Genomic DNA, 20,879 nt, shown 5'->3' on the forward strand with positions numbered 1-20,879 from the left:
TTTCCTTCTTACCACCCTTATTCATTTTTTTTACTCAAGTTCCCTTCCAGGAACTTGTCTTCCAGGATCTCATGCTTGCCATTACTAGGTTAAAGCTGGTACGTTCGTGATATTTATCACTTTGCCCAACTTGCTTCTCACCTTGTCCACTGCTTCCCAAACCCAAAGGTTTCTGAAACCCCTGAAAGTGTGGTTAAACATACTTCACATACACCATCATAGTTACAGAAGAAAGAGTGTGGGGGAAGATGTTCCATCCAACAGTGATGGTTTTGTCATCACATCTGCCTTCATATTTTTAGGGGTTGCATCACCATACAAGAGGGTTTTGTGCCTCCTTGTTCCTCAGAACCTGTTGGGGCAGGACTACAGTACTATGTTGCTTTTGCCCTCTTCAGAGATTTGTGCTTTCCCACCTTCTGACTGCTTCTGCTTTTCTCATTTCTCATCGGGGAGATTCCAAGCTCTTTTGGCGCTGGAACATTTTTCCTCATGTGTTTGCAGTATCTAGCACAACATAGCCCTGATCTCTGCTGGTGAATATTAGGCACTCATGGAATTCAAACAATAAATAATCCTTATTCCTGCTGCATTGCTCTTCTTGTGCTATATATCAGATGAGAGAGGGTGGCTCTTAATCTTCTTACTGTCAGGATTATACAGGTATATTTCTGATAGAGAACTTTTAAACTACCATACAGTGAAAAGTTGGAAGGTGTCTTGTAAATCACACTTTACTCACATATAAACATAACTTAAATCAAGTTGATGAGCAATACCCTCCACAGGATAAGTGTCTGATACTGGATTTATTTCAGATCTGTTTACACAAAGGATTGATGACGATCAATATCTGCCCTCGGGATGAGCAGGGAAACAAAAATGCTGGCGACCAGACCACTTGATGTCACTATTGCTTGACAACGTGCACAGGCAACTGAGAGTATAAATGGGGTTAGTTCAAAAGGAGAGCAGGACAGGGGGTTTAAGGAAGGCCTCTGGACTATCTATTTAAAAAGAGTGAGAAAGATACACAATTTGGGACTGAGCATAAACTCTGCCTCTGTCCATTTAGCAGTGTTAGCGGAGAACTCCCTTCCCTTCTGCACTCATGGCTGGAAGTGCTCTGACTGAGTTTGGAGCAGGATTCACACATTTTTCACTCTCTCAGTGTAAGAACAAGACACTTTCTTTGTCTCTCTGACACCTCTGTGTGGGGAGCATTGTGGTACTGAGCAGAGGGTTAGTCTGATCCAGTGATCCAGGCTTATGTTAATAATTCTTGTATTTTACCATATACCAGGTAAGACTGGGTCCATAATGTTAACTATGAAGCAGAATACTTTTGTCCCCTGCCATGAAGTTTTCTGGCTGATTTTTACTAAGTGCAGTTTCCTTTGAAGAGTTTGGGTCCTCACCTGGGCAGTTGACAGAGTTTCTATTTCAATTTGCTTACTTATCAGTTGCGAACTTATCAGCGAACTTATCAGTTGAACTGTAAATTATTTATCAAAGTTCATGGTGAAAAAATATCTAATACTCCTACCCACACAACTGTATCTAAGTACCATGAAACCAGGCAATGGGTTTCTTCTCCTTTTGGAAGGCCTAAGGTTACTAAATAATACAGAAGTCTCTCTCCTGGCTTTGGTAGGATGTGTGCCTTTAAACTACCTCAAAGTGCTTTTTGTTAGGAATTGAGCCATACTGGTCACTCCTTTGTCCTCTGGTAAAGTGAGTATTTACTTGGATGAAAAGTGGGTAAATGTCTTTGCGTGTGAAACTGTGACAGCACCTAAAACCCAAATTCCTTGTTCTCAGAATGAATAAGACCATGGGCAGTTTGAGTATCTCTTTCTTGGATCATTGTAATTTACAGAGAGCCCTTGGAATTGTCCTGTTTAGGAGGAGTTGCAGGTGTGCTATGCTTGTTCAGAATATTTATATTTTATCTGTTTGGAACAATTAACTTCTTTTTGGTTTACATTTTCAATAATCAGTTCACTTTCCCCCTGCTGTTAGTTCTCTCCCTTGAGCAGTAGCGTTAGTTATAGCTGCTTACATGGCTCTGACTACAGGTGAGCAACATGACAGGCAACATCTAAATTATTTGCATGCACAAGATACCCACGAGTGGAATTTAACCCATATCTCCTAAACCATGAGCCAAACTCTTTTACCATGGGACAAGCTTCCCTTACTGTTAGGAAAGTAAAGCTTGAATTTCACCAGGTTTCCAAGAGGCCCCATTTTTTTATGAAGGGTGTTCATTGCAAGTGGTTTGTAGGAACCTGGCTTTATTTCTTAATTTTCCCTATAGATGACCCTCTGTGGATGACTAAAGTAACAGGTGCTGTCTTTCTCCTTCTCAGAGAAAAGGGAGATGAGCTATTCCAAGGTAAGTGATCATCTCTCACTTCAGCAGCTTGAGGACTCTCGTTCCTAAAACCTGTGGAACTGGCTCAGACGTGTCTTAGCCCTTCTTAACAGAAGATCAAGATACAACATTGAGTAAGCTTTAAAGTTGAGGTAATTTGTAGTGACTCCACTGACATATGGTTGGAAGGTCACTGAAAAGAGGCAATTAAAAATAATGGTGCACTGAATCAAAAATCTGCTGGTCTATTTCCAAATCTTTCAGTCTGGGCATTACCCAGTTTATGAGCTGAAGAGCTGAGGTGAAATCCCAGCTGGCACCTCCAACAGAAGCGCTGAGGACAAGCCTGTGCACCCTTGTGGCATGGTGTGCTATTCTTTGCTGTTAGTCTAGCTGGCCCAGTGGAACTGCTCATGCCAGCAGTTCCATATTAATAGTGCTGGGCAATTGATGGAAGTGTGGTACAAAAGACAAAAATGTACAAAAAAAATACTCTTTCTGACAAGCACTTTATTTTCTGCACAAAATATTGCAGCCTCTTGTGAATTTTAAACTACCCAAAAGAATTTAATGTTGAGGCAACTGTTCTTTACAGAGTTCTGCAGCTTATTTAAAAAATACCAGTAGAAAGGTTTTGTTCTCTATTAAACTGCGTATGTTTTAAGAGTAATTTCCATGGAGTCCTTAATAATTTCTGTAGCTCTCTGTTTCATTTTCTTTTTTTCATAAAGAACATTGTAAAACTGGAACTAGTATGGTTGGTGACCACGTTTCAGGGATGTGTCATGGCATCTCTAAAAGAGCTGGCTTTCATTTCATTTCCTTCAATCCATTCTTTGGCAACCTCTAACCATCTGTACTAGCATGGAAGAAAGATCTGAGCATTAATGATGGATTGTGAGTGGGAAGGAATTGGAATTGTCTTTAACGAGCCGTAGCCATTTGGTTTCGCTTCTCCGACAGTCCTTAAGTACTTTGTGTACTTTAAGTAAAAGACAGAATCGAGCACTTTAAGATGTCTCAGAGTCACCCCATCATTTCAGCATTATCTGGGCATTCTGGTGTGCTCTCCCATTACAAGACCATTCTGGAATTGAATGGTCAGTGATGATAAACAGTGATAATGGATTACTGAGCGGGGGAAGGTAGGAGATATTAATAACGTAAGATTTTTAATTAATTTTTCAAGTTAATTAAAATGTCCAAAAGCACAATAAAACTGCAGAAAATCTGGCAAGGGAATGGCAGCCTGTCTGATTAATGCAAGTCAACTGTCTTCTGAGGGTAATAGTAATAATGATGAGATTATGGATATGGAAGAACCTGCTAAAGAGATATGAGATGCATGTGGAATACAAACTGTGTCCTAGTTACTATTTTATGGTGCACAATGGATCTTATTAAGGAGGAATAGCAGTAAGGATTACCAGCGAATTGCTCAATAAAAGTATTGTGTAATTAACACTGCTGCACCATCAGCTTGAGCGCTACCTCCCATTGATACTCCATATCCTCCATTTACTTTTAGTTTTTAACTAAAGTATGGGAGTTTCAATGGCAGATGCAGGCAGCTTGAAAAACATGTTGCCTTGTGCATGACGACACTTGGAGAAAGACAAGCAAGCACTGAAGAGCTGGAGTGGAATCTGATATTCAGAAGAGACTGGCAGGAACTTCCACAAGTGAGAGTTTGGTACTCCATTGCCTCATCAAAAATAACACTGAAAGAAAATAACAATAATAACCATGATAGAAAGAGTAAAATTACTTTCTTTCTGGCATCCCCAGTCTAGTCCCTAATGAGGTTTTGAAAGCATGTGTTCCCCATCCAAGCAGAAAACAAGACCCACTGAGGCTGGCGCACAAATGATGAATGGGATTCACTGATGGATATTTTTTCACAGCATTAAGTTTCTTATTACATATATATGCCGTGTGCCTGCTGCAGTGGTGCTCTGCTCTTGGCTGAGTAGTCCAGGCAGTCTCCGATAGAATATTGTAACATCTTAATTAGAGACATCAGTATCCTACAGGAGATGACACTTGCTGTAGTTCTGTCCTGATGGAAGAAGAAGTAGTCAACATCATCAGGAAGAATATGGTACTGCAGGTCTTATGGTAACTCACCTAATTCTCAAAGAAATATCCTTGCTGTTGAAGAGCAGATGTAAACCAAAGCTCATACACTCTCAGCAATGCCCTACAGAAAACAAAATCTGCTGGCTGAAAAGCCACACTCCTCAACATTAATATTGAAAGACCAGTTCAACCACAGATTTGGCCAGACCAGAAATGAGATTTGAACTGCCCATGTGTTTCAGGATGTTTGGAGCCTGAGTTATGAAGTTATGATAGACCGAGCCCGTGCTCATAATGAATCACTAGATTTTTTTCAGTTCCCGGCTAGGTTATACTATATCCCATGCTCGTTTTACTCAAGCTTCTTTCTGTCAAGAGCAAAATTCTTAATTCCATCTTCAGTGTTTACCCAGGCTGCTCTTAAAAATGAAAATAGTATCTGGAGGATTTTAGTCTTGGTGAAATAATAAAGGAAAGTAAAAGCCTCCTGTCTTGAATTCTGAGTAGGCTGCATCACCACATGCAAGAGAAATGGTTGCTATAGATTGCCTTGTTATTAAAAGGGGAGGGTGAAAAATGGCAAGGAAGGTTTGAAGCTGGCTGATGTAAAACAGAACCAGTTTATAGGGAGCTGGCTGAGGACTGCAGTTTTATAAGGTGCACTTTAAACAACCATTGCAGTGTACTAAAAATATCATAAAAACTATAGCTTCTAGCCACAAGTTTCAGAAAATGCTTAGTGGCAAAAAGAGAAAAAGCTGGAAGATATAGGGCATAAAGAAAATCTCATACACAGAATGGAGGAACATTTAGGTCTAGGCTTTTGTTTCAGGCTCCAGCTCAGTGCAAGTACAAGATACCACATGCTGTTCAGTAGGATTCATCTTCATAGTGTTAAAAGTACATAAATGCCACAAGAGAGGAGCCACAAAACATTCAGTATCTGAGTCTGACTTAGATCTTTCACTCCATCCTCTGCAGACCCCATTGACACCCACAGAAGTGCTGCCACCCATTCTGCTATTTTTCTTCTGAGACCTCACCAGATTAATCAAAGAAGTCTAACTGCTCATCACTTGTCAAATCCCACTGCTCCTTTGCTCCCATTTTAACAGGAGAACACTACCTGCAGAGGCTGGAATGAGTAGTTCCCTTCATAAAACCATGTTCCCTGAAAGAGCTGCCCTGCTGCTGGAATAGCAATGGTCCAAAGAGATGATCAAGCCATGTTTGCAGGCTTGGAAATCAGTCCAGAAAGGCATCAGCAGAAACCAGCCACTGGTGCTGCTCACACCAGAGTGTTTTTCATGGCTTCTCTTTGTGGCTGTTTGTCCCCAGCATTGCCCAAAAGGAGAGGTCATGCTTGGCTGGTTTTTTTTGTTTACCTGTGGCTTGGTCTCTGGAGCTGACTGCTCCTGAAAACAAGAGAAGGGAGAGACCAGAAAGGGCAGGAAGGTTGCCGTGAAACAGAAAAACTTGCATGGATGTTATGAACATTTGTCATGCTTCCTGGGATCTTTAAATGTTTCACTGGAAGTGTATGGCATGGCCCTGTCAGCCACAGGATTTTAAGGGACCCATCAGAGTACCTGCCTCACCCCCTCCTGGCTGTGTGCCAGGTCAGGAAGGTATTGACTAACTCACCACTGATCTATGAGGGCAGCAAACTGAAATATCCCAGTGTCAGTGCTGCCATACTGTCTGGGACAGATGGGATCAAACTAGGGATCCTTCCCTTCCACTCCACTTCTGGAGCCAGCTGCTCCATCTGATTTCAGGAGAAGGAATGATACCTTGGTCCGCAGTTTCAGTAGCAAATATCACAAGGTGGTTGCAAGACAAGGGGGAGGAAATAATTGTTCTGAAAACCATCACAATTTTTTTTAAACAGGATGTTAAAAGCAGGCTTTTAAATACTCCTCTCCCAGTCCTCACCTGCAATAGTAGTTGCTGGGGTCAGATGTCTTCTCTTGCAGTGATTAATACCTTCCTACAGGAGGACTGCCATTAAAGGGAATGAGGCAGCCTGCAGAGCAAGGCTTTCCTCTGCAGGAGAAAGAGTGGCTGTGCGTCTGCAAACCGTGGCAGACTCTGAACTTCTCAGTTTTCTCCTCTGCTCAGGCAGTCAAGTCTCTGACTGCCACCTCTCGCATCCTCGGTTTATGGCAAACATAAAACAGGAGGCCATTTAAAAAAATAAGATAAATCAGACCCTAAATTTAAATTGTGTTGATATAAATCATTCATGCAACAGATTGCATTTATTTATTGCCTTTGTTTGCAGAGCAAGAAATCTGTTAGATGCGCCTCACAGAATTCATAGATTAAAAAATAAAAATCCTTATGAGATACAGGCTTTGTGCCCAAAATGCAGCACTTTCCTATTAAAACCTTTATTTGTCTTCAGAGGGAATACTTTGGCACTGTTTTCCCCCATCATCTACTTCCTCCTTCTCACCTCTGAAGCTGCTTCCCAGCCACAGGGATGCGTTTCATACTCCAGCTCCAGTGGCTCATGGCCTTTCTGAACTTAGCTCCAGCCTGTCTCCTGATGGACAAGCTGGCAGCTCTTCCCCCAGCCTGGAGGACACCTGGCAGCAGCCTCATGGGCAGAGGAGCATTGGGGAGGAGAAAGTGACCTTGTATCTACTCTTGGGACCAGAAAGAGAGGAAAAAAGTTCATTTAAAAAAAATCTAAGTGGGGCAGTCTTTCAAAGACCAAGAGTCACCTCTCAATAGTGGGACATCTGGTGACATTAGCTGAAGTTTCATAAAAGCTCCCTATGGCCTTTTCAGAAATAGAGCAGGTTTCAAAAAGAAGGAAAGAAAGAATGAAAATACAGAGCCCTATGTACTGGTGTTGATTTATCTCCATCTTCTATGCTAAGGTACTGCTAAAGCCAGCAAAGGACCCTAAATTGATTTTCTTCATCTCTGAAACGGGAGAAATAGCTAGTCATGAATGTATTTTATTTACAAAGATGTGGTTTTGTCCTGCTTTCTTCCTTTATTTCATTATTTATTAAGTAAGATAATAGCTTATGGTACTTACACAGAGCCAGCTGTTTGCAGGATGCCAAGAGCAGGTGGTCTGGGAGGCCTCTGATGAATTGCAAAAGACACTTACCAGCTGCTATCGCTGTGTGAAATGAGCAAACCTGCAAAATCTTTATTTTCAATTGGATTGTACTTTTAAGTAAGCAAGGGAGACAGCCAGTATAACTACAGACCATGACCAACAACCCACATAAAGTGTGTGCAAACACAAGTGATTAATGTACCAGGATTTCAAAACATCCAAAATGAGTGAGTCAGGTTTAATAGAGTGCGTGAGAGGGAAGGGGAGCAGGAAGGTATGGGTGGGAGCTGGGGTATGCTTGGAGGGACTGCAGGAGAAGGGGCTGCTTACATGACTTGAGAAATAAGGCAAAAAGGAACTCTTTGAAGAATCTGAATAATCTGTATTGTGTTTTTAGCATCTCCCATATTTTTATACTCCCTTGTAAACAGTACTGTAGGTTGAAAGTTTTCATGGTCCTTTTCCTTCCTTTTCCTTCTTTCTCTTGTCACCTCCACTCCTCTTTTTTTTTTTTTCTTTCTTTTTTTTTTTTTTTTTTTCAATTATGTAGGGCACTCTCGTGTGCTGCCTCACCAGGGCACAATCCTTTGGTGGTAACCACATCCTCAAATGGTCACTGAAGAGATGCAGGGATAATGGGTTACAAAGACAGACATTAATAAGGTAAGATAAGAGAGGGGAGGTTTATTAATTTTTCAAGTAAAGTTAGGATGCCCAAGGGCACAGTAAAACTGTAAAGAATCTAGTGAGGGATGAGAGGCCTAGCTGATTAATGCAAGTCAGCTGTCCTCAGAGGGTGATTGCAATAATGATGAGATTATGGAAGAACCTGCTGAAGACAAATGAGATGCATGTGGAATAAAAACTAAGTGTCCTAGTTACTCTTTTGGAGTGCACGATGGATTTTATTAAGGAGGAACAGCAATATAAATTACTGCCGACTGAGATGCCAAAGTGAGGAGCTGGGCTTGCTTTGCTGGAGTTTCCTTGCTCGAGAGGTAGCAAGCAACCCAGGGTGCCCTGCTTGAAAACAATCCAAAGAAAACCTGAAAAAGTGAAATGGGGGCTTTGTCCCATAATGCAAAAGAAGATAATATTTCTGCTTGGTGTCTTTAATGTGCCTTTCCCTCTGCTCCCCTGTCTCCCTCTTCAGCTTCATTACCTCATTACTTCCCTATGCTGGGGTGGGTAATTCAAGGCTTCCCAGTTTGTCCCAGGAGCCCTTACCCTGTCCAGAGGTGGCTCCTCTCCAGACAGCCCCATCGTGCAGTGCATGAATAAGGCAATGTTTCAGAGGGCAGCAGTTTTCCAGACTGCCTTCCTGCCTTCCTTTTCTGACACACCTTTCCATTTTCTGTTCCTTGACACTTGCCCCCAAGATTTTGCTGCCCCTGCCTCCTTGTCCTTGGTGTCCTCAGTTTCTCTTACTAAACCTGTTTTGGCTTTTTCCTCTCTACCCTGGGTTGGTGGGATAGACTCTCCCACCAGCCTTCCAACCCTCACCGTGACCTCCCTGCCCCTCTCTTCTCTACAATAACATGAGGACCAGAGGCACAATGATTACTACTTTTGTAGGGGTCCATCAGCACACAGGAGACTTGGTAGCACGTCCTCTGCAGCCCCTAAAAGGTGTAGGAATAACTTCCTGAAGTGCGAGGACAAGAGATGACTTCCAGATGCAGGGGGCTGGCAAACCTGCGCCAAGTTGCGCAGCGGGAACCAAACTGTAATTAACAGCACTGTAAGAAGTGGCATGACATGATTTCTTGTATAAATTTTCCAGGTCCTCTGTTTCTTTCCAGTGTATTAACTGTCCATGGTAACAGGAAATAAGAAATTTTAATAACGACTGCTCGTGTAACAGTGCAAAGTCAGCATTTCCATTATAAGTCTGTTTAATGGCTTTGAGTAATATAATAATGAACTTTCATTCAGGATTAATCCTGGTATTTAGAGGTCCCAGTCAGATGGCAGGTTTTTTTCCCTACAAAATTTAGTAGATAAGTTTGGGCATTATAAGGCTTTACCACCTCCCCATAGCTCAGAATTTGCTTTCTCCTGAAAGCTTTAAACTTCCCTTTATCATCTTTGTAAAGTCATGGTATGGGCTTCTCATCTCTTTTGCCTTTATGATTTTTTTTAAAATGGATTTAAGTAACTACTGCATGTCAAAACAACATTTTCTCCCATAGGCTAAGTATGTAGTTACTTGATAGATGGACATTTCTGTGTTATTAAGATGGTCTAGATACATATTTATGCAGCAGACAGTAATGATTTTATTTTAGCAGCTCCCTACATACATATTTACATGACAGACCATAGTGTTCTGCAGCTTCAGCCCCCATAAACCTCATTTCTGACACGTGAATCTGCTGCTTTTCATGCACAATGCTGCAGATGTGTAGAATGTGGGGATACCCTCACCGGGGGAGTGGTCACTACTGGACGAACAGAAAGCAGCGTTACATAAATAGAATGTATTTTCCAAAGGAAGGGAAAAAACAGAACTGCAAACATACAAAAATAACAGCCCTAAAAGATCATGTAAGTATCGTGCCTCTGATTCCCAATAGCAGATGTTTCGGGTGTTGAAACTCCCACCAGAACAGCTGCAGGAATGTAGAATCACATCTGGGCTTGCGACGGGGCTGCATCATTACCCACCAACAGCAAAACAGCCAGATGCTCCCAATTCATTTTAGGGACAGAACTTAAAGTTTGAGTCCGTGAACATCCCTGCTTTACAGCCGCTGTTTACCACTGGCTGTGGCTATTCCTGGATGTGCGGCTGAGGTGGTGGTGGGAGCCAGGACATGGCCGAGCTGCTGGGTGGCATTGCCGTGGGGGGGGGTCACCTGACACGAGGGGCAGAGGTGGGGCAGGGGTCTGGGCTGTCTCACTGCCAGCTTTGGGAGCTGAGGATGATTTCTTCAGCCCCGTGGAAGGGCAGTGGAGGTATTGCTGCTGGCAGCTCACACGCCGCTTCCTCGTTGCAATGCTTGCAGTACCTTCCCTCTCCTGCTACTTTCTGCCTCTGGCAACTGTGTTCAGCACACCTGCGTGTTTTGGGATGGTGTTTTGGCTTCATGTGCTACCGAAGGATGTGTAATGGGAGAGTGCCTCGAATCTAGGGAAGAAGGCAAGTGAGGGCAGTTGGCTTGACACTTGAGCCCTGGTGCCCACCTCTCTTGCCACTCTCCTTCCCTGCACTGGCTCTGGTGGACAGAGTGAGTGTGAGCTGTATACTGAAGGTGTCCCACTCCAGCAGCACTCCCATTTACGTGTCAAAGCTGCTTGGGAGGAAGAAGTTTTGCCTTTGCTCTGGCTCCTTGCATGACTTCCTGTTCAGAACTCTAGTTCCCATTGCACAAGTATGTCAACTGGAGACGATTCTTCCAAGTGAAGTGGTTACTTAGTGTGCCAAGTACCCAAAGTATGGCTTACTTGGTTCTTCTCTACCAGTGTTTTTCCATCTCTCTCATGGGACTTGCAAACTCTGTGGTGGCAGCTGTATTGAGCTATTTCATCATTCTAGAGAGGGTTGCTCTTACTTGCCTGTTTTACCACATTTCAGCACTGGCTGATGCCTGGCAGTAGTTATCCTGTCTGTCAGGTAGAAAGTGCACCCTTGGCTCTCTCCTTCTACCTTGGCTCTCTCCTTCTACCTTGTCTCAGTGGGAGTGCTGGTGTAGGCACAGATATCCACTTTCTCCAGCCTCATATTCAAAACAGAAAGAGTCTTGAGGTTTACATGACACAGGTATTAATGCCTGTACAAAATCTACATCTGAACCTGATCAGAGGTGGATTCTGACCCCTGGGCCACCAGGGCAACTCAGCTAGTTCTGCTCTCACCACACTATTAATATGGTAATTCAGTTTTTTGCATGTAACCATACACAATAACTGGAGAAGATTAATTACATGATTTGCAATAAAATTATCAACTTAATCAAAGGTTGTTACTGCACAACCAAGAATTGCACAAAAGCTTTTTAATAAAAGAAGCTGTACACAAAATAAAATAACAGTACTGACATTTACAGTCTTGTCACTTGTCCATAGTCTGGACCACAGGAGGGGCAGAAGAAGGTTTTAATATGGCTCCTGATGTGCCTACAAGAATCACAAAAAGGCTCCAATTGACAAATAGGACTGAGGTGGTTTAGCAAAATGTTCAGTGTCAGATGGTTTAAAGGACAGACATAGTAGCAGATGGACTTCTCCTTCTAGGATGGGGGCCTAATTGTCAGTGGGGCAAATGGCATCCATAATCTTGCCTGAGGAAGAGACTGTTCTCTACTTTCATGCTGTCAAACAAGATCACTTTAAGAGAAATTGATGACAATTTGTCTTAAAAAAAATCTAACCTACAAATCAGAACATCCCTCTCCCTAGGGAGAGGATGTTGTGTGTTTTTGTATTGTTTAGATTATTGCTGGTGAACATCTGTTATGACAGTAGCAGTGAAGGTTAAAAGGATTAGATAAACTTCCAGTACTGCTGAGAATATGAATTTCTCTCTCAAATGGAACCTTTTAAGTAAGATCTACCCCCCCTTACCACCATCATGTGAAGATCAGGAGGAGGAGGAAGAGAACTGTGCCTGAGTCAGACAGAAGGAAGATGTAGGCAAACCCTCCCTGGTGCAGGAAGCCCCATTTTCTGTCTGTGGTCTTCAGGAGTGTGGCCTGGTCTTCAGGAGAAGGGTCTCCAGTCCATGTTGTCTGTACCCCTCTTTCACTCTGAATTTCCATGATAATCACTTCATGTCCGTCTTTCTGGGGTTTTCAGAAGCCTCTACCTTCACAGCTTTACTGAATGGGAGAAAATGTTCTGAGGGATGTTCCTCTTGAGTGCTGTGAACCCCCAGAGGTGGGGTGGGAGCAGGGTATCCCTGAGCCCTGGGAGGGCTGTACTGACCCTCCAACATGCAGCTGCTGCTCTTCGTCTTCTGAAGGAAAACTGGGAGGCACAAAACTCCAAAAGGGTCACAAGTGCCTCTGAAATAAACTAGAATGTAAGCTCCCCAAGGACCCAAGCTGCTGTTGTGGGGTAACCACTGCCAAAGCAGAGCTTGCTTAAAAATACTTGCAGTGTTTCTTATGAGTTCACCAATGAGTGCAAATCCTTTCTCGGCCTGCAAGGTTCATGAATGTCATTGCAGTGTGAAAGCAAAATGGAAATATAGTGCAACTAATGAAAACAAAGATTAAATGCAATTTCCCAGCTTCCTAAGGGAACAATATTTTTTTCAGAAAACAAATTTCTATCATTTCTGTCTATATGTGAGAAATTGTGCAGCTTCCTTTTTTTACCATTTTCATAAAATTTTATACAAAACTTGATATAAAGAGGAAGAACATAGTAAAATAGTGTCTACTTGGTGCAGAATATGGTATTATAGACTAGACTACATGAGCAAAATCAATAGCTTTGTATAAGCATGAAGTCCATAATCACTCTGCAGACATACCTTGGAGAATTTATGCATTTTAACTGTCTTTGTATAAGACCTTCCAGGGAACTGCACATAGTAATAATTAATCATGTAATTAATACTTAATTTACAAAGGAAACAGTATGCCCCACTCTCCTGCAGAGGCACTTGGAGTGATAAGCAACAGAAAAATAGAATTCAAATAAAAATAACTCATTAAAAGGAAGTCAAGAAAGATTATAAATGAAGAAGGAAAGATGTGCCACTGCAGAGGCATAAACAGAACAGAAAATGCTTAAAAACTCCCAGCCTCATCCCGCTTCTAATAAGACTCCCATTTTCTTTGATGGAGACAGGGATATCATTGAGAGCCTTGAGAAATCCTCATGTGATGCTTTGTGAAAGCAGAAAAGATATCCATCTTCCATCAAAGCCTAGTGGGTTTGTGAGCTGGAAGTCTGAGAACGCTTTGTGGTGATGAATAAACCCTACTGAGTGAACTGACCACCACTTACCGGTGAGCTTGCTGCCTTCTCCAAAATAGATTCAGGATGACTAAACAGGTGCTGACCTTTTCCAAAACTGGCTTAGCCCAGTGTCTGTCAATTCCCCTCTTTCCTATGGCTGTAGGCATTTTCCTGGTGCCAGAGTAAGGCTTACTGGTCTGTAGTTTTTGAAAATCACTCTTGCAAAGCTTTCCTAAGGACTGTGTCATGGCTGCCATTTTTCAGGCCTGTGCTACAAAACAGGACAGTCAGATAAACTAAGATTCAAGCCAAATTTGGTGGTAATCAACTTCATATTTGAACTCTTTCAGAGCTTTTGGGTTAAAAAATATCCTACCTTCTGATTTGTTATGATTTGAATTACTAATTTTCCCTGAAACATCATCACTGATAGTCTTCTTGTAAGACATTTTTCAAGCTCATTTCCCTTGTGTGAGGTGTGAAAACTTTCTAGCTTCTGATGTGCATGCTAATACAAATAAGTTGGGTAGATTTTGCAATGTCTTTCCTTTTGATGAGTTTTGATCCCAGTAACTTTCTTGTAGGTCTTTTTGCTTTTTTCCTCTTTCTTTCTTTTTGCTTCTTTCTAGAGGCAGATGCTTCTCAGTCTTTCTTGCTTTCATTAGAATATATTAGCATGCATATATATAAAATTTAGATGAATGTTATAAATTCAAATGTTCATATTCTTACTGATTTCTTCACCTATGCATGAATTCCCCCTTTTTTTTTTGAGAAATGCCTTTTTACTTTTAGTAGCCTCCTTTTTTCTAACATTTATCCATACTGACATGTTTGAATCTTTTGGAGCAATGTATCTTTAACATGAGCCTCTGATGTATAGTCCTTAGACACCTCCCACAACAGCAAAAGCACATCTTATATTATAGAAGCCCTCTTTATGTTGCTTTAAATTATTTGCTGATGTTTCTGTAGCTCTACTTTTAGAAACCAAGAGTTACTTAGTGTGATCTTTAGAAATTTTTCCCTCTGAAAGGAAAGGACCCTGAATCTGAATGCATTATAGTCACTATTTTAGGGTCACAGCTACATTTTGAACCTTCTTTTAAAATACTACTTAAAACCAAGTAAAACTACAGTTTACACCTCTTCTTGCAAATGGTCAGACTAGCTAATCCAAGGAGTTGTTTCCCATGTCTAAAAAACAGCCCTTGTGTTACAGCTGACACAGAGATGCAGCACGGGGGAGCATCTGATCATTTTGTGCTTTCCCAGATTTGTTTGTCTCCCTTCCTCAGTGGGATGTGGAAGACTAAGGATCTGCACTCCTTAATGTGTGTGGAATTCCAAGCCATGTCACAAATTATTTCTAAGGTGATTATTTAATCCCATATTCCCTAGTACTTTAAAAACTGAATGAACTTGTTGACTTGATGAATTTCCTTTGTATCATGGCATTATAATGAGTCACTGATCATCTTTGTTCTCCTAAATAATTGGTGTGACTCTAGGGATACTTCCATTTCAAACCTGGCATTTCAGCTTGTCCATCTTAGCTGTAGGACTCCTGATGTTTGTGTACAGTCACCAATATATTTACAGTGGTCTGGTGATCACTGTGTCTATAGTGATCTGGTCAGTCTCACATAAACTTGTTAGATCGTGCTTCAATTGTGGATTTTTTGTCTTACTGATTTCCTAACTTGTGAAGTTGCTCTGACTCCAGGACTCCAGCACTATAAAACATCTTTCCCCATATCGTGCCCATCCACCTCATGCTCTTTCCCCAAAAAGAGAAAAAAACAAAAAACAAAAAACAAAAAAATCTCACTTTTGAGCTCTTTCATATAGCAGATATTTGGGAGCCTTTCCCAAATATCTCTTTTTTCTCAGAACTTGATTGGGCAGACAGACTTCTGTATGCAGCAGCCAACACAAAACCCACAAAATGCCAAATGAACTCCATCTCCCAGTGGAGCTGACTTCAGGGAACTCAGCAAAACTTATCTTCCAACAGCAGGTAATGGTTTTGGGAGAAGTTAGCACCTACAAGACCTTCTGAAATCCCAGAATTTGCAGGATATATAAGACAACTGTGGTTTGATGCTTTACATCATCCTTTGGAAAGCCACAAACTAGTACACACCAAGTGATGAAATCCAATAGACTTCTTTGTATTTAATGGGTTGTTTTCTCTTGTATTTCTGTACTTCCTCCACAAGCAAATAATACCCTAGTGAGGCACGAGAATGAAGTCAGAATTTGCAACTGTGGCAGAGAAACTATTAGAAGTCTATAAATAAATATTTTTATTGCAACAGTGCTGCATGAGCCAGTACTTTCTGGAAACCATATCCACATTGAGATGGGCTGGGGGACTATGTTGGGTTACCAGTGGTGGTTACTTGGAAGTGTTTGTCTGGGAGATGTATGCAGCCTTCTCAATATTCTCATGCAGTTGTGTAATTCCAAGCCCTGCGGTGTTGTTATCCCTTAAGAAAACTTCTTTCTATTTCAGAAGCACCAACTCTGAATGTTAAATTGAAAGGAGATAAAAGAATCACAGTGGTAAAAGCTGTACAGTTTCTGCCCTCTTCATGATACAACAAGCTGGTTCAGTATTTGCTTCTTTACATTTTTATGCAGATATGAAAGGTTACTTTGGGAAATCTGTAACACTATTATTAAATGTCACTGAGCAGAGCTGAGAGTAGCCATGACTCATCCTCAAAAGATTTGATTTAGTACACATTAACTTCCCAAGTGTTGAGTTCTCATTTTGAACTATACCAAGCAGTGTGCCCAGGTCTAAAGTAAGGACCATTCACATCAGCAGAAGTCCTACCTCTAGCTTCAGTGGTCTTTGGATTGAGAGCTTAGTAAGAATGAATGTTCTGGAAATTTCAATATGCTTAATTATGAGTAATAATTATCTATAATCACAAGGAACAACTTTAAAATCAGGTCTTACTGTGTAACACTGTCCAGACAGTAGAAAAAAAGTCTATGCCATAAATCTACAAAACAACTCAGATAGTATTGGGAAGGGATGCGGACCACCATGAAGATACATGCCATGGCAGAGGTAAATGTCATGTTAGTTCAATTTCTGTTTCAATAGGTTAAGAAAGAAAAGGGGAAGGAAAGGAAGGGACGGAAAAAGAATTTTGAAGGAAAACAGGGTGAAAGAAAGCACTAGAAGAAGGAAGATAGTTTAGAAGTGAAATAAAGGTGGAGATTCTAGAGAATGGGAAGGGTGTGGGTTTTGAAAGCATCAGCATAGAGTCTGGTATATGACTGATCAGAATATTCCCATCAATAAATTAGCAGAAATTCCTTCATTTGAACAGTATTAATTTGGAATAGCCTGAAAAGCCTGTCAGTAGACTTGTTTCAAGTATGACAGATAATGCTCTCTGCACCCCTGATGCAATAGTTTCCCACTCCAATAATTCTATTAGACAGCACCTAAGCAGACACCAGACTTAGGGAGTGACATGAGAAAAACTCCACTTTTAACCAATAACGTGGCCACACTTAAGCTTCTTGGAACTATGAGTTTGGATCTAGACTTTCAAGCATCCTGTGGTCCTGGGAAGGAAATCTTGTTTTGTTTTGATATTCCAGTGTTATTTAAATTATGGACTTAGCCTGGAGAAGTTTAGCTATGAAACCCCAGTACACAGCTCGTGAAATGGGAAATGTTTATAGCACTCCAATCTTCCTCTGTGTTTCAGATAAGCATAAGAGGCCTGCACGAATAGCTAAAACATTGTTCAATAAGGAAAGGAATTTTCCATCTTACCCTTTCAGAATTGAACATCAACATTTACTCACACTTTTCCGAGCCGATTAAACAATTTCTTCTATGAAGAAAATGGATTTGAGACTCTGTTACCCTTGGGAATCTTTGTATAAACTTGCTTAAGGTTGAGGGGCTTTACTGGCCGTGGATCTTCACAGTAGGATGTGGCTGTTGCACTCAGAGACTCCCTGCTTTTGGTAGATACTCATCCTTATGACTTCTATTCCTCTTGTAAAGTCCAAGAGACATCAGGGGAGGAAACAGGGAGAAGAAATGGGACAATGCTGGAGAGCTGCTCCCTCAGAGGCAGTGGGAAGCACAGAAGAAATTAGGACAGCTCTGAGTTTCTGTAATTTTCACAGCAGGTTGGACATGCAGAGTTGCTGAGAATTAACACCTGTGTTTCTGCAGAAGCAAATCCTCAGGAGAACTGTCACAGACTTTGATAGAGATGAAAGCAGCAGGGTTCTGCAGAAACTGAAAGGCATCCCCTGGAAATGTTCTCAATGCCTCAAGGATTTAAGGTGAATGCTATTCTCCTTGCAACAAAGGTAATAATTTTAGGTATCATGGATGCATGAAGATGCTATGACACTAGCATATAAATATGTAGGTGGGTGTTTACATCTATAAAATACTCCAGGAAAGTTGAAAAATTAAACTTTTAAAACAGAATTAATTTCCAAATTACAAAATTAATTTAAATGAAATACCTTTTTTGAGAAGGAATCTGTAACAGAGAACGGAATTGCATGTGACAGCACTCATTGACCGACTCCCAACTGTTTGAGGATTTGGCAAGTTACTGCTGGCGGGGAGGACAAGGACAGGACAACTTGCAGATAACGTCTGCTTGAGATGAACAAGAGGTGCAAGTGTTAAGAGGGAAGTGGGAAAAGATGAGGAGACAAAAAAGCATTCCTAAGATGAGAGACAAATATAGCACATGACAGCTGAAGAGGCTACAGAAGAGGTGTTGGAACTTCCAAGAGTAAAAAAGGGACAGAACCAAATGTGGGAATAAACAAGGAAACAAGAAAGGCACACTACACACCAGGCCTTAAAATGCAATTTTTATCATTTCATTTCATCACTGAATCCATTTCAGCACATTTAATAATACAATGGTTGAATTAGAACACCCTAAATGCATTCACTGTAAGATCTTGTGGAAAGTTTATTAAATTTCCCTGGTTTTGAGCAATTCAGTTACATCATGCCAAATGTGGGCAGAAAGGAAAAAAAAAAAATCACTTCCCCTGTGCAGTGTTAGTGATATATAAAGCAAAGGAGAATCAATTTAATACATCACCACTGCAATGTGAATTTCTAGAATCGTTGAGCTGAAAAGTACAATCCCACCAGTCTGGTACCATGAAAATGAAAGTTGATGTCTGCCTGGATCAATTTTATCATGAAAATAATGGCATCACTCTGGACACAAGATTTAAAGCCTTCAAGGCTTTGGGAAAGACACACTCGGTAACCTACATACGAAAGTAGATTGATTGAGAGTGGCTGGAACACACATAAAACTGACATTTTTACCCATCGTGGCCTTTATCAAGACTGATAGGCTGAAACATTGTCTTTCTGAATGTTCCCACTGCTTTCATGTGTAAGCTCCTGGGTTTGCATTAACTCTTGAGGCTTTCACAAGGTGTGTGCGTGGCTGATCTGATATACCACTGGATATGTCTTGATGATGTAAAGAAAATGACCTCAATTCATCCCGCATTTAGATGCTTCAGAAAGAAGAGGTTGTTTTCACTCTTTAGTTTTCTTTTTATGTACAACAAAGTCTAGACAGGATCAGGTACACCTTCTGAGACCATTTTAGTTTGCTTGCCTTTTGTGCAGATATAAACTTTGAACATGCAGGAGCATGTACAGGAACTTTTACCTGTTGCTGGGTGCCTGAGCCTGGCAAATGACACACGTACTTTACAACCTCTGAACCTCTGGCCCCTCTAGATTCACAGAGAGGTGGTACCACTCAGCCAAGACTTTGGATCATAGAATAATTCAGGTTGGGAAAAGACCTCTAAGATCATCAAGTCCAACTGTTAATCAAGCACTGCCAAGTGCACCTCTGAACCATGTTCCCAAGTGCTACATCTATGTGTATTTTAAGTACATCCAGGCATCATGACTCAACCACTTCCCTGGACAACCTGTTCCAATGCTCAACAAACCTTCCCGAGAAGAAATTTTCTCTAATATCCAGTCCAAACCTCCTCTGGCACAATCTGAGACCATTCTTTCTTCCCTTGTGACTTGATACATGGGAGAAGAGACTCTCCCACCTGACTAGAGCCTCCTTTCAGGTTTTTGTAGACAGTGATAAGGTCCTCATTGAACCTCCTTTTCTCCAAACCAAACAAACCCAGCTCCCTCAGCTTGTCCTCATCAGACTTATACACCAAACCCTCCACCAGCTCCACTGCCTTCTGTGGACACACTCCAGCATCTCAAGATCTTTCTTGTAGTTAGGGGTCCAAAGCTGAACACAGGATTTAAGGTGGCCTTATCTGTGATGAGTACAGAGAGACAATCCTTGCCCTGTTCCTGCTGGCAACACTATTCCTGATCCAGGCCAGGACGCCTTTGGCCTTCTTGGCCACCTGGGCACAGCTGGCTCATGTTCAGCCAGCTGCTGACCAGCACCCCCAGGTCCTTTTTGGCTGCCAGCTTTCCAGACACTCTTCCCCCAGCCTGTGGAAATGTGTCATGGGGCTGTTGAGAGACAAGTGCAGGACCTGCTTAAATAGGTTCCAGCCCTAAAGAGAACTTAGCTCAAGGCTGTTAACATTCCAGCCTAAAATAAAGCAACTTGTTGGTAATTACTAGTATAAGAAAAAGTTAAGAAAGCAAGGAAGCAAACTAAAGTGAACTTGGGTTCATTTTAGGAAGTAAACAAAGGCTAATGAAAATGCTAATAAAGAAGAAAAAAACTTAATATGCTATTATGAAAACATATAGTAATTATGAACATTAACAGCATCAGAGGCTGGTGCAAAGAGAGTTGCTGTGTATTTCCCTGAAGATGAAAAGCATCTGTGTGCATCAGGAATCATAATTTTTTGTTTCTCTGGGATAGAGGATGATATGCAATTGCTAGGCCTCCATTTACTCTACAAAAATGTTACCCTGTGTGACAGTGACTGTCAAAAAGCATTCCATACCTAATGGCAAAAAGAAAATGTACAATAAGATAGATTCACATGTTACCAATTAGGTGAACAAATCTATGGAGAGATTTCAAGTAAATTAAGCAAAATCTGTGGAATGAGCTACTGTTGCTCAACACTCTTTGCTGCTTTGCTCCAAAATGTCAACAAGCTTCCACAGTATTTCAAGAAGGAAGGAGAAGCCTGATGTGCCCCAAATTATTTACTCATGAAAAACCACAATCCAAAATAACAAAAAGTTTGGCAGAAAATTATAAAAATATCCAACTGCATATTTTTAGAGAAAAGGGGACTTGTTGCTGATTGAAAAGCAGAAACTGTGGTGTGTTCCAGATCTTAGTATTTTTGATGCCTTGAATCAGACTAAACCAAAATGTAGATAGAAAAAAATATGCTACATAAAATGAGAGATGAATATAGTGGCACATAGTTATGTGG

This window comes from Ammospiza nelsoni, chromosome 1 (assembly GCF_027579445.1).
Source record: "Ammospiza nelsoni isolate bAmmNel1 chromosome 1, bAmmNel1.pri, whole genome shotgun sequence".
In the NCBI taxonomy this organism is placed as follows: domain Eukaryota; kingdom Metazoa; phylum Chordata; class Aves; order Passeriformes; family Passerellidae; genus Ammospiza; species Ammospiza nelsoni.